The sequence below is a fragment of the Salvelinus alpinus genome, chromosome 7, assembly GCF_045679555.1.
Source record: "Salvelinus alpinus chromosome 7, SLU_Salpinus.1, whole genome shotgun sequence".
NCBI classification, from domain to species: Eukaryota; Metazoa; Chordata; class Actinopteri; order Salmoniformes; family Salmonidae; genus Salvelinus; species Salvelinus alpinus.
Genome location: NC_092092.1, coordinates 48,774,727 through 48,786,930, shown reverse-complemented (window position 1 = coordinate 48,786,930; position 12,204 = coordinate 48,774,727). Strand labels below are relative to the sequence as shown.

General features: G+C 47.0%; 1 pseudogene; it reads left to right on the top strand.

Annotated features, from left to right (window-relative positions):
* Positions 1-12,204, top strand: part of LOC139581882 (glycine receptor subunit beta-like) — an 85,336-nt pseudogene that overhangs the window by 3,344 nt on the left and 69,788 nt on the right.

The following is a 12,204-nucleotide window of genomic DNA, read 5'->3' as shown; positions in this document are numbered from 1 at the left end:
AAAGTATGTCACACAGGTACATGTCTAAAGCCACTTTATTTGTCAACGGTTATTATGATACAAAACACAACATGTTATACAAGTGACTGCCTAGGCACAAGGTCACAATGGTAATACAAGATAGAGTGCAACTGTCTACTACACAAAGTCAAACTACAGTAGGGAATGTCCATATCTAGGTTCCAATGGAGTCTTTCACAAAAGCCATCTGTTCATGTTCAGCTGGGCCATGAATCTGTCACCGGTCTTGATTTCGCTGGTATTATAACCATTGCAGGCTCGCACCACCTGTCCTCCTGCGAATCCTTGCACACTTTCCACGATGTTCATCGCATGCATGACCACGGTCCTAAGAAACCGTTTCACAACGTCATTCTCTACAATGTTGCTAATGATACCAGCGTTAAAGTCCTCGTTGACAGCTGCGGCGGCGCTGGTTCTCATCACATCAGACACTTCATGATAGTCAGCCCCGTTTGCCACCAGTGTCATCATTGACAGTATACTCTGGGGTGTGTAAGGTGAAACAAGTTGGAATATGTCCAACTCCTGATCGTGCTTAATAGCCTGTATCACCTCCTCCACGGGGTCTCCTCCTGCCTCACAATTCACTCTTCTGGTAGCCAGCAGTCCTCCCCATATGCCCTTGTTCACGGACATATTGTAACCTAGATCGAGGTTCACCTCACGTTGAGCCGCCACGTCCTCTCGGTTAGGGAGCTGCACTGTGAAACGGTCTCCCTGCTTCATGTACTGTTGTCCCGTGTTGATGAGCTCCACTTCGTACAGGTGCGGTGTGTTCAGGAACGGTCTATTTGCAATGGAGCTGTTGGTGGCACATACAGCCACCTCTTTTAGGGTTCCGAGTAAGTCTGCGCTCAGCCCGTGTAGCGTCGGCACGTACGAATCCGCATCTTTCACAAAGTGGAACAGGCCACCGGGTAGGTAGTTCTTAGCCGACTCGTATTTGTAGCAGCCGTAGGGTATGTCTGTGGTCGCGGTCCTATGTTCACTGAGATTGTGTGTGTATGTACGAATAGGGTTGTGCACTCTGGTGGACGACATAGTCGATGTCTAAGTCGATGATGTGGATCTCGTGTCCCGTGGAATATTTCAGACTATGCGCTGTCACAGCAATATGCTTTTCAGCTGCAGAATATGAATCTCTCTGCTCGAGATGGATCTGGACACGTTGGAGAGTACGGTACGTTGGGTTGCTTGAGCACGAGCGACACTGCTGTCAGTACCTCCAAGAGAATAGGTGCTTCTTCACTGTTGAGCCTGAGTAGCCTGATCGTAAGCATGTTAAGATTTGAATCCGAAAGCACACCGAACGTTTGTGAAAACCAAGGACACCACCTTAGAATGATGTAAGTATTGAGATCGTCCTGTGCACTTGCTTGGGGTGGTGTGAGACTGTTGTCCAGCTCACACATGGACCGTTCCTTGTTGATCAACAGCTGTACTCGATTAGGCTTCATATCGTAGTCTTTAGTGAGTTCACTTAGAGACTTTGATGACGTGAGGCATATCAACTCTTCCAGTGTTAGCTTGTGCAGCGTAGTAGCCCAGCTCATCTCCTTGCCTCCTGTACTACTGTTGTGCTTGTAATGTCAACGGTGACAGATGAAATGAACCCTCCTCACCCAAGGCTCTTTGTGTATGGGGCGGGTGCTTATTGCATGCTTAGGTGTGTCAAGATGAATAGTTCATCTCCACCCTCTTGCGGTAAGCCACCAGTCTGTCATTGTAAAAGTCGACAGTGCCTATGTTCTCTGCGAAGTTGCAGTTAGTCATTTGTATCGCCTCTCTTTTCACCACCCTGGTGAGCACAACGTACACCGAGGGCTTTATCGGCGACATGGAGAAATGCCTTGGTGGGTGGTAGAGCACTTGCCCGTGCACGGTGCAGCCTTGGCAGTCGTACGTGTTCATCGCCAACAGACAGGCCAGCGGGTGCGTGGTCACTGTCCAGTTCATGTGATTCCAATTGGAAGGCGCGACCCTGTACAGGGTTCCCGTCAGGCCCCCTCTCACGTAGAACTCGTTGAACTGGCCTTCCGGCTTGAAACGAATGCCTTCCACTACACCCTCCGTGTCTGTCATGGAAGGCAATTGCGGGTCCCCCCCTTTTTGCTGCCTGCCCAGCTTGGCAGATGATGGTCTTGTCTTTCTTTTGGCAACCTGTATACCGTTGAAGTCCATGTGCCAGATCATGCGCACCTTGCAACCTACCCAGAGCTTGTCCACCTTCAGATAGTCTCTTTCCATGGGGAGGATCCCTTTGCGGTATTTGGGCACGGAAAAGAGCTTGGGCAGCGTCTGCGCGGCTTGCTTCAGCACATCGTACCAAGCGTTCGGTCCTTTGTAGGACGTCCGGGTCCGAGTGACGCTGAGAAACTTGTCCCCCACACGGGCATTGTCTTTCGCCTTGTTCATGTATCTCGTCGTGTATGCCATCTGCTGTTCATCCTGGTGGAAGATCCGCAGCTTGTCTGGTTCGTATTCGGGATCCATAAGGTCTAGCTCGCTGACAGACACCCGGCTCCTGAAAATGCGACGCGACTCTTCCGTGACCGTGTTGAACTGAAGGTACGTCAACGCCTCAGCGTAACCGGGGTCCTTGAACTGCCGCCTGTTGACAAAGAGCGGAGTCGAAGACGAGAGGAGCCCTTCGAACCGCTCCGTTTCCCAAATGCGCAGATTAGATCCCACAGGCTGCAATTGCGAGACGCTGCCCGAGAAGATTATCAAAGGACCCTTTCCGGTTCCGTAGAAGAGAGCAAGGCAGCACAGCATCCTCTCCAGCAGCTCCACGTTCAGCAGGCCGTACTCGTCTATGATCAGAACGTTCACCCCCAGGAACGGAGGGGCGTCCTCCATGGGGGCCAGGTCCCCTGGGTTCTTAGCCACCCTCAGCTGCTGGAACATTTTACTACACACCGCACACGATTCGGGTCTCAGTTGTCTACACGAGTGTCGTGCGATCACCTCGTTCCGCTCAGGGGGCAAGTCGGACTGGTGCAGTGTATTGAACCGAGACATCACGTTCCAGTATAATTTGCAGTACAGCCGCGTAAAGTCTTCGAGCGACAGCTTGTCGTTCAACAGTTCCTTTTTGAACCCCATCATCTTGTGGAATGTGTAGACTGGGTCCAGCGAGCAGGATTCCATCAGGGTGCCCGCTGCCTTGTTGGTCATGGCACTCACAACCACACTGATGTGCATGAGACGTAGCTTCTTCTCCAGCAGTGATATAGAGTACGACTTGCCACAGCCGGCGTCTCCGCTCAGCAGAGCCAGTTTCATACACTCGCCTCGAGACATGTGCAGCTTTACCATTGTTCTCACCCATTGTTCCTGACAGTATCTAGACATTGCCAACATTGCTTTTGTTCTCAGGTCATCCTCTTCCAGACACAGTATGTTGCTCTCAGGCTCCCTTGCCAGTAGCTCATCTCTGTGTGGCTCAGAGGACCCACTCATGGCCGTATGGTTGACTATATCCCTCTAACTATATCTCTGTAACTATATATCTCCCTAGTACTCTCGTCCTTGTACAAGAGCTACAGAGCAGGTAGATCGTTTGACCAAGGTGAATCGAACAGCACCCGCTTTTCAAGAGGTCCTGGTACGACACTTGAAGTCGCCGCCTTAACGGGGAAGTGTTCCTGGTTACTCCGATGACCAGAGGACCTCCCGCCTTTACCCTGATCCTCCAGACCTCTACGTTTCATAAACGCAGAGAGGGACTGTTCCAACCGAAGGGGGTCTTCACGTGAGACTCTATCTACCTCAGAGCTTGCCGCCGCGCTGCTGATGTGAGGGGGAGCTTCGATCCCTTCCAATACAGAGCGCAGGACTCTGTTCCTCACAGAGTGGGAGCCTCCTTGAGATTCGCTCTGATCCCCACCCAAGCCTGCTGTGAGAGGCACGTACACAACACCTTGAGCCTTCCGCACCCTCAGAGCTCTCTCTCGAACACGCATCAACCCCTCATAGGCCCTTGACACCGTGTCTCTGAACAGTGTCACGTAGGAGCTGTACATGTTCTTGCTCGTGTACAGAGCTGCGGTCGTCACCCCTCCCTTTCCCGTGCTTTGTAGGACATTCTGGAGGCCTGCTAACACTTCGATCAAGGGAGCATGCGCTCCGTACTCGAACAACAGCCACGCAAAGTCCTCCGTGTCCACCCTGTCGGCGAGTCTGTATTTGTTGCCGTGCGCGTAGGCTCTACAGAAACCAAACTGTTTGGCGTACCACTCGGGCTCCAGGTGAGATAGCATGATGTTTATATTCTCTAACAGCACACTGAACCCAACCGCAAGTTTATCACCTACCCTCATCTCAAACAGCTTCTGTAACACCCCGACCGGAGTGACAGACTGACCTGGTTTGAACATGCGATCCTCTGGGATCGACACCGCGAGGTAATGTCTCCCTACCCAATCTAAGTGAGGGTGTGACTCTTCGATCTTGTCCGTGTCACCTGCTGCTTCCTTGGCCTCCACAGCCTTGCTAGTCTGGCTCTCTGACAACTTAGTTCTCAGGGCTTCTCGTTCTTCACAGGCTTCTTGGAGTGCCTCTCTTGTATCCTCCAGCTCCCGTTTACACAACTCAAGTTCATGTAGCGTGTGCCTGCTGGTATCACCCGAGCCGTTGACAGTAGTTTTTAGCGTTGTATCCTCTATCACGTCTCCTGCCGATGTTGGTTCTCTGTCCCATTTCACACATCCCGCGCTCAACTCAGTTCTTTGACGGAGAAACTCAATGCTCTGTTTGTGCTCCACATCCAGTGACTTGTTAAGTTCAAGGATTTGACGTTTCAAGTTTGCTATCATCTTTATGTGGGAACAGTCATCACACTGACCAGATGACTCTTCTCGGGTCCTCTTTCTGCACAGAGATGAACCACTGCGTGTGGAAGGCATAATTCAACAAACCCTCACCCGTATTACGATGACAATAACAACAACCCCTGTAGGTCACTCTGAGACACATTTAACAAAAAAACACACACTGCACATTAAAATGTAATAGATAGGGAAGACTTTATTCAGTTTCATAAACATCACAGGGTTTGGTCCTATGTTTAACAAAGACTTCTATCGTGAAACACAGACAACACAAACAGTTCAGGGGTATGTTTGGGTAGAAAACAAAGTATCATTGTCTATGAGAATACCACACCAATGACTTTTGTACGTTCCCTCAAATATCTTCTGCTCTCTCGGTTATTCGGCAATGTATGGGAACATCGTCAAGGTTCCGTTAAAGTTCTGGGGAGTTTCGGCTACGACGTCTAGGACGCCTAGGACCAATCCGAAGAGCTCTAGGTGTTTTGGTATATATTTCATACTGAGCATTACATTCCAGAACCTCACCGGGTATATCAGCTGGGTACAGCTCGGAGTAAGAGCTGAGGTGAGTGTAGCGACCCGTGAGTACTTCCGAGCTGAACCGTCCGTCGTCTTTTAAAGATTCCCTTATGGTCTTCTTGGGGTCTACCGCCAGCAGCAATGTTCTAGGAGTTAAACAGGTCCTCCGGACATTGAGTATGTTAAACCCTGCACGGTAGGACGTTCTATCTATATCTATGCGTATAGTGAACATGTCCTTTCGAGGCGTTATGCTTCTCGCTGGATAGTGTGGTTGGGGAGTAGAGGTACGTTCCACAATTAGGTGAAGGTCATCGTATACCTTGATATCAGGTATAATATTACAGGGAAAGTTGTGAGGCAGCCACAAAAGGTCGGGGCTTCTCAGGATCCGAATGTTACCCACATCACTCTTGTCCAACATACCAAAAAACGGACATTTGTCCAGTGCGTTCTTGATAGTGTCATGGCCCTTATAACTACACTTTATGGTGTAAAGGTCCATACGTCCTAATCGGTATCCGAATACGTTGTGGGCCGAATGTGATTCTGACCATGATGTCGAGGTGGAGAGAGGAGCCATGTTTTCATCGGAACAGAGAGACATGACTACAGGGGAAGATCAGGGGGGGAGTTACTACAGGCCTAGAACAAATGGCTATTATATACAGTGCTAGCCCTCGTACAATCCCCACTTAGTACCATGGCTCATCTATCCAACCATATTTGAGTCATGGGAGAATAGCTGACCACGGCTCCTTTAATAAACACAGGATAAAGGATCCAACTTTTATCAATGCATAGACACAGAAATAAACCAGGGCAGTTCTGATAATTCAACAAACCCTCACCCGTATTACGATGACAATAACAACAACCCCTGTAGGTCACTCTGAGACACATTTAACAAAAAAACACACACTGCACATTAAAATGTAATAGATGGGGAAGAGTTTATTCAGTTTCATAAACATCACAGGGTTTTTGTATTTCTAACAAAGACTTCTATCATGAAACACAGACAACACAAACAGTTCAGGGGTATGTTTGGGTATAAAACAAAGTATCATTGTCTATGAGAATACCACACCAATGACTTTTGTACACTCCTTCAAATTTCTTCTGCTCTCTCGGTTATTCGGCAATGTATGGGAACATGGTCAAGGGAGCGTTACATTTCTGGTGAGGTTCGCTTGCGACGCCTAGATCTCCGAAGACCCCTAACACCTTTAGGTGCTTTGATGTATATAACATACCGGCCATTACATTTCAGACCCTCACCGGGTATATCCACAGGGACCACCAGGGATTCACATTTGAGGTGAGTGTAGCGACCCGTGAGTACTTCAGCGCTGAACCGTCCGTCGTCTTTTAAAGATTCCCTTATGGTCTTCTTGGGGTCTACCGCCAGCAGCAATGTTCTAGGAGTTAAACAGGTCCTCCGGACATTGAGTATGTTAAACCCTGCACGGTAGGACGTTCTATCTATATCTATGCGTATAGTGAACATGTCCTTTCGAGGCGTTATGCTTCTCGCTGGATAATTTGGTTGCGGTGTACACGTAGGTTCCACAATGATGCGAACTTCAGCGCCTACCTTGATATCAGGCAAAAGAGTACAGGGAAAGTTGTGAGGAAGCCACGACCGGTCGGGGCTTCTCAGGATCCGAATGTTATCCACATACTTGTTCTCCATCATGCAGAACAAAGGACAGTTGTCCAGGGCGTTCTTGATAGTGTCCAGGCCTGTATAATGACACATTATTGTGTAAGGGGCATACTCTCCTACTCGGTATACGAAGATCTTTCGCTTCGAATGTGAATCTGCCAATGACCCCGAGCTTGAAAGGAGACCGGTTGCGTTGTTGGACGAGATAGACATGACTACAGGGGGAGATCAGGGGGAGTTACTACAGGCCTAGAACAAATGGCTATTATATACAGTGCTAGCCCTCGTACAATCCCCACTTAGTACCCTGGCTCATCTATCCAACCATATTTGAGTCATGGGAGAATAGCTGACCAAGGCTCCTTTAATAAACACAGGATAAAGGATCCAACTTTTATCAATGCATAGACACAGAAATGAACCAGGGCAGTTCTGATGTAGCATACCCTATTGCTACGGTGGCACCAAGCAAGCAGAGACATATACACACTGAAGTCACACAAGGGGAACTTTATTGTGTTTCATACATCACAGGGCATTATGGTTGGTAACAAAGACATCTATCATGACACACAGGTCCTTGTTGGAAGAGACAGCCATGTCTACAGCGCAAGCTACTCCAATGAGACTACAGGTGTGCCACAGATAGCGATTGTATACAGTGTTATCATCCCACAATTGCACTTACACTGTCGCTCCACTAACAACATTCACTTTTCAACGGTAGGTCATATATGAAGTGTTGATCTAGCCAACCAGTGGTTAATCTAGCAAACCATGGCTAACTCCTCCAACCCTTGTTGAGGCTATGGGGAGGGAACATTTTATCCGAACATTGGGTAATATACACACAAATGAACTACATACCCTACAGTGAATGTGCAACCTTCATGTTACACATTACGTTTGGGGAAAGGACCTTGTGTCCTCACTGCCCGAATCATCCATGTCTCTATTGGCTAAGTACGTGTACCATGTCAATTGGACTCTGGTAGATATACATTGCTAACAACGTCTGGTCAAATCAGGCACCTTTTCCATCAAGGAAGCCACAGATAGCTGAACACTTTTAGCTCTGCGCTTTATCAGGGTTACAGCGTCCTTGGAGAATCCATCAATCTCCGTTATTGGAGTAATTTTCATCTTCAATGGGTAGGGATTCATTTTCAATGTGGTTTCCCAATCCGTTTCACCGCCCAAAGTATCACCGCCAACCTGAAGTTTCTGAGATTCCTTGTCAATCTTCGTCAATATTTCTCTTTGGGACTCAGACAGTCCTTCAGTGTTACACTTAACCTTTGAAAAACCGGCACTGGCCCCAAACGTACCACCTGTCACCTCTGTTTTCACAGCTAATTCATTACACAGCTCTGTGGCAGAGTCCAGGCCTTCTATAGCGTCTTTGTTACATGTTGAGAAGATATTGAATGAACTGTAATATCCACCCACTGTAATAGAGCTCACAAATGCGTAGCCCCACTCTCGTAGGAATTCATCTATATTGCTGTGAGGGTCTTTGTTCAGTGTGTCCATGTCCTTTTTCAAGGCGCTACTAGGCGTGTATGAGGAAACCATCACAGAACCCACTTCACAATGGTAAGTGGTAAGAGAGATGGCTACGTTGTTGCTGGTCGACACGGTTTTCTGTACCATGGTTTCCACCGCATCGGTTTTGCTGAAAGACGCTTCTGCCGAAGCGGTTATGCCGACTAAAGATCCGGACGCTCCCAGGTGTCCCGAAATGGAATCGCTTGAGCCATCATTGTCCCTTCGTGAGTGTTTGCCAGAATTGCCTTTTTTATGGTAATTGGTTGTCCTGACGCACTTGATAGCCTTGTTGAACCTCACAGTTCCGGGTACAGTGAACTCATTTTGCCGTTTGCATCTGTTCAAAAAACTGGACATGTGTATAGCCTCCAACTGTCCAAGGCCATGGGATGTTATGGAATGACCTAAGGGGAAAGTGTAGACAGAAACCGAAGTGTCACAGTAAGCTGCCAAGCCCCAGTCCACCACGATAACGAGTCCAAAGCTCAGTCCCAAAGTCAAGGTTATGACCATGAATGTGATGAGGCATACTTTCTTTGGTATAGTACAAATACACTGAATTACACGAGGTCCCTGTTGGTTAGCATCTCTCAGTTCGGACACGTGTGGTGTAGCCCGGTCTGTCTGGAGTCCTTCTTTGTCATCAACAGCAGCGACTGGTTGTGCGTTCCGGACCGTAAGATCATTAAGACCTCGTACCATTTGAACTACATCTGGACATTGAATCCGAACCTTCTTTCTGTAGATCGCAATTACTACCACGACCACAGCCAAGACAGCAATCACGCCAAGTAATACACCCGGGTTAAAAGTAGTTGGTTGAGCCGGTATAGGCTCACACAGAACATCGTGAGTGTTATTACCCAGGGAGATAGGGACAAAGCCTTCTTTGCATGTGGTATGGGGAATACATAGAATACAGAAATCAGAACAATGGAATCCGTCTTTACACCTACAGGTGTGTCTCTTAGTCAGATCATAATAAGCTCGTGTTTCAAAGTTTAGGTTGGGATCACAGTATGGTTGTAGACGACATATTCTTTCCCGGTTGTACGATGTCATATATTCGTCACTCTTACAAGGTGTACACTGGGGATCTTCACAGGTTCCGCTGTCACCCAACCTGGTCCCAGGTGGACACTTGCAACAATTGTTGTTCAATCCACAGCCTTTGCTCGGGGTAACAAGAAGCACCAGCACCAGTAATGTAAACATGACTGCGAAATGGTTTGAAGAAAGAGACCAGCCTTTTTAAAGCCTAGTCAAAGTTTCACAACAATCCAACTACGGAGGAACATTTCAACCAATATGTAAGCAGAAACTAATTAAGTGTTGTCCGACCACTGTTAAACGTATCTAAGTAGAAACGTCCGACACTGGAGGATCTATTCAACCAAAAGTAAATTCGGAACGTCCAACAGTGGAGGAATCCTCTACCCAATGTTAAACATATCTACGTAGAAACGTCCAACACTGGAGGATCTATTCAACCAAAAGTAAAGTCGGAACGTCCAACAGTGGAGGAATCCTCTACCCAATGTTAAACATATCTATGTAGAAACGTCCGACACTGGAGGATCTATTCAACCAAAAGTAAAGTCGGAACGTCCAACAGTGGAGGAATCCTCTACCCAATGTTAAACATATCTATGTAGAAACGTCCGACACTGGAGGATTCCTCTATCCAAGCCTCATGCCAGGGGATTTCCAGATACGGGGTATATATATGCAAGCTGTAACAACTCCCTCAGCATTCACATTCACAGAGGTCCTACTAAGTTGAAACCCAAACCATGGGGACAACCATGAACATAATCTTAATAGTAGTTCTTGTTGCTACATACAAGGTCCTAGCCTTGACCAAGACCTACAATGTCCATTGTCTTAGCGGCTCAACCCTAAGGGTAGATGCTCCTGACATCAACGTGTTTTCCAAATATAAAGACTATAAGGAAGTTGTCTGTGTTACCTGCGGTGTAACGAACTGTAAAGAAACAAGACTGTTTGATAACTTCAAAAAGAAGAATGATGGTGACAGAATCATGAAAGTCGGTAATTTGGCTGGACTAAGTCTGAAAAAATACGGGTCAGATGAAATCGAAGTGTCCTACAAATGTCCTGGAGGAGATGTCAAGAAGGTACTCTGTTACACCAGTTCTACCATGAAACAATGCCTGACTACTCAATGTGATGAATGCAAGAATTCAAAGAACTGTGAGGTCTATGTCGGAACCAAGAAGGTTAGTTCTGGTAGAGTGTCTACAGCTAGAGGCACCTATCAAGTTGATACAAAGACCTCAAAAACTGAAAAACTTAAACAGTCCCTGGAAAAGATCAAGACATTTGTCACCTCTGACAAGGCCAAAGGGGTAGCATCGGCAATAGGCGCTACAGTGATCAGCAACAAAGACAATATCCTCAAACTAGCCAAGGTTATTGGAGTTCCTGAAGATTCCATGAAGAACATGGATCAGATCATTCGACTGGGTAACTCCTTTTACACGAGAGATTTTGATGGGGGACTAAAGGCATTGGTTGAATTGACTGGTCGGCCACTGAGCGAAGAAGAAGAGGAAGAGATCGAGACCCATTTGGAGGACGGTGAGATCAACTACACCAATCTATTTAGGTACCTCGAGGCTGAAAAGGAGGACCTTGTGAGAGGCCAAGATCTACACCAGGACCACCCAGACAAAAGTGTCCTCTTTTGGGAAAGTTATTGGTTGTATATAATTATCTGTGTTGCAGTAGTGTTGATTATCAGTGCAACTGCTTGTATGGTATGCTGTTTTTGCTCTTGTATGAGACAGAAATCCAATATGAGAGCAACTGTGTATCATCCACATGCGAAACTGGAAACGTCCACAGCTTTTTAAATGTATTCGTTTCTAACCACAGCCACAGTTAAATGGCTACCTTTGTAACAGGCTTATGTAACGTCTATTATGTAGTGAATGAATATGAACCTTGGATATGGCAAGTGTACAATCAATGTTTTGTAGGTTTACATTGTTATGGTAATGCAATACGTTTCTCCAATATTAAATATACATGCAAAGACTACCGACTCTGACCTTGGTGTGTTCAACCCCATTTAGATAGCAGAGCTCATCCTTAACAATGCAGATTGACCGTGTATCATCCAACCAGTAGTTATTCATCTCCGTCGAGGAATATTATTACAGGGTTTGTCTCAAATCGAACGGCGAGGTTGTCCCTGTACACACAGCTCAGTATCGACCGGACGACAACCATGTCTGCATCCAGGATCATTGAGCTCACCCAAGATGCCGAGGGCGTACCTTTAGAGGTCTCGACTCAGATGGAACTTATTGTAAACTGGACCAAGGTGAACGGATCGGGGACAACACGGTTTCTACTCAACAACACAGACTCTGTGCGTCTGTGGTATCAGAAGCTCGACCGTGGGGCTGATATCAACAAACATTTCATAGAAGTACACATCAATAAAATGGGGTCAGAAGACATGTTTCTGTTTGTAGACTCTTTTCATAAACCTGTTGTTTACCTATGTGAACCTCGCCATGGTACTGGTGGTAAAGTTGACCAAAGCCTTGAGTTCGGGGAACTCCAACTTTCTAATTAAAA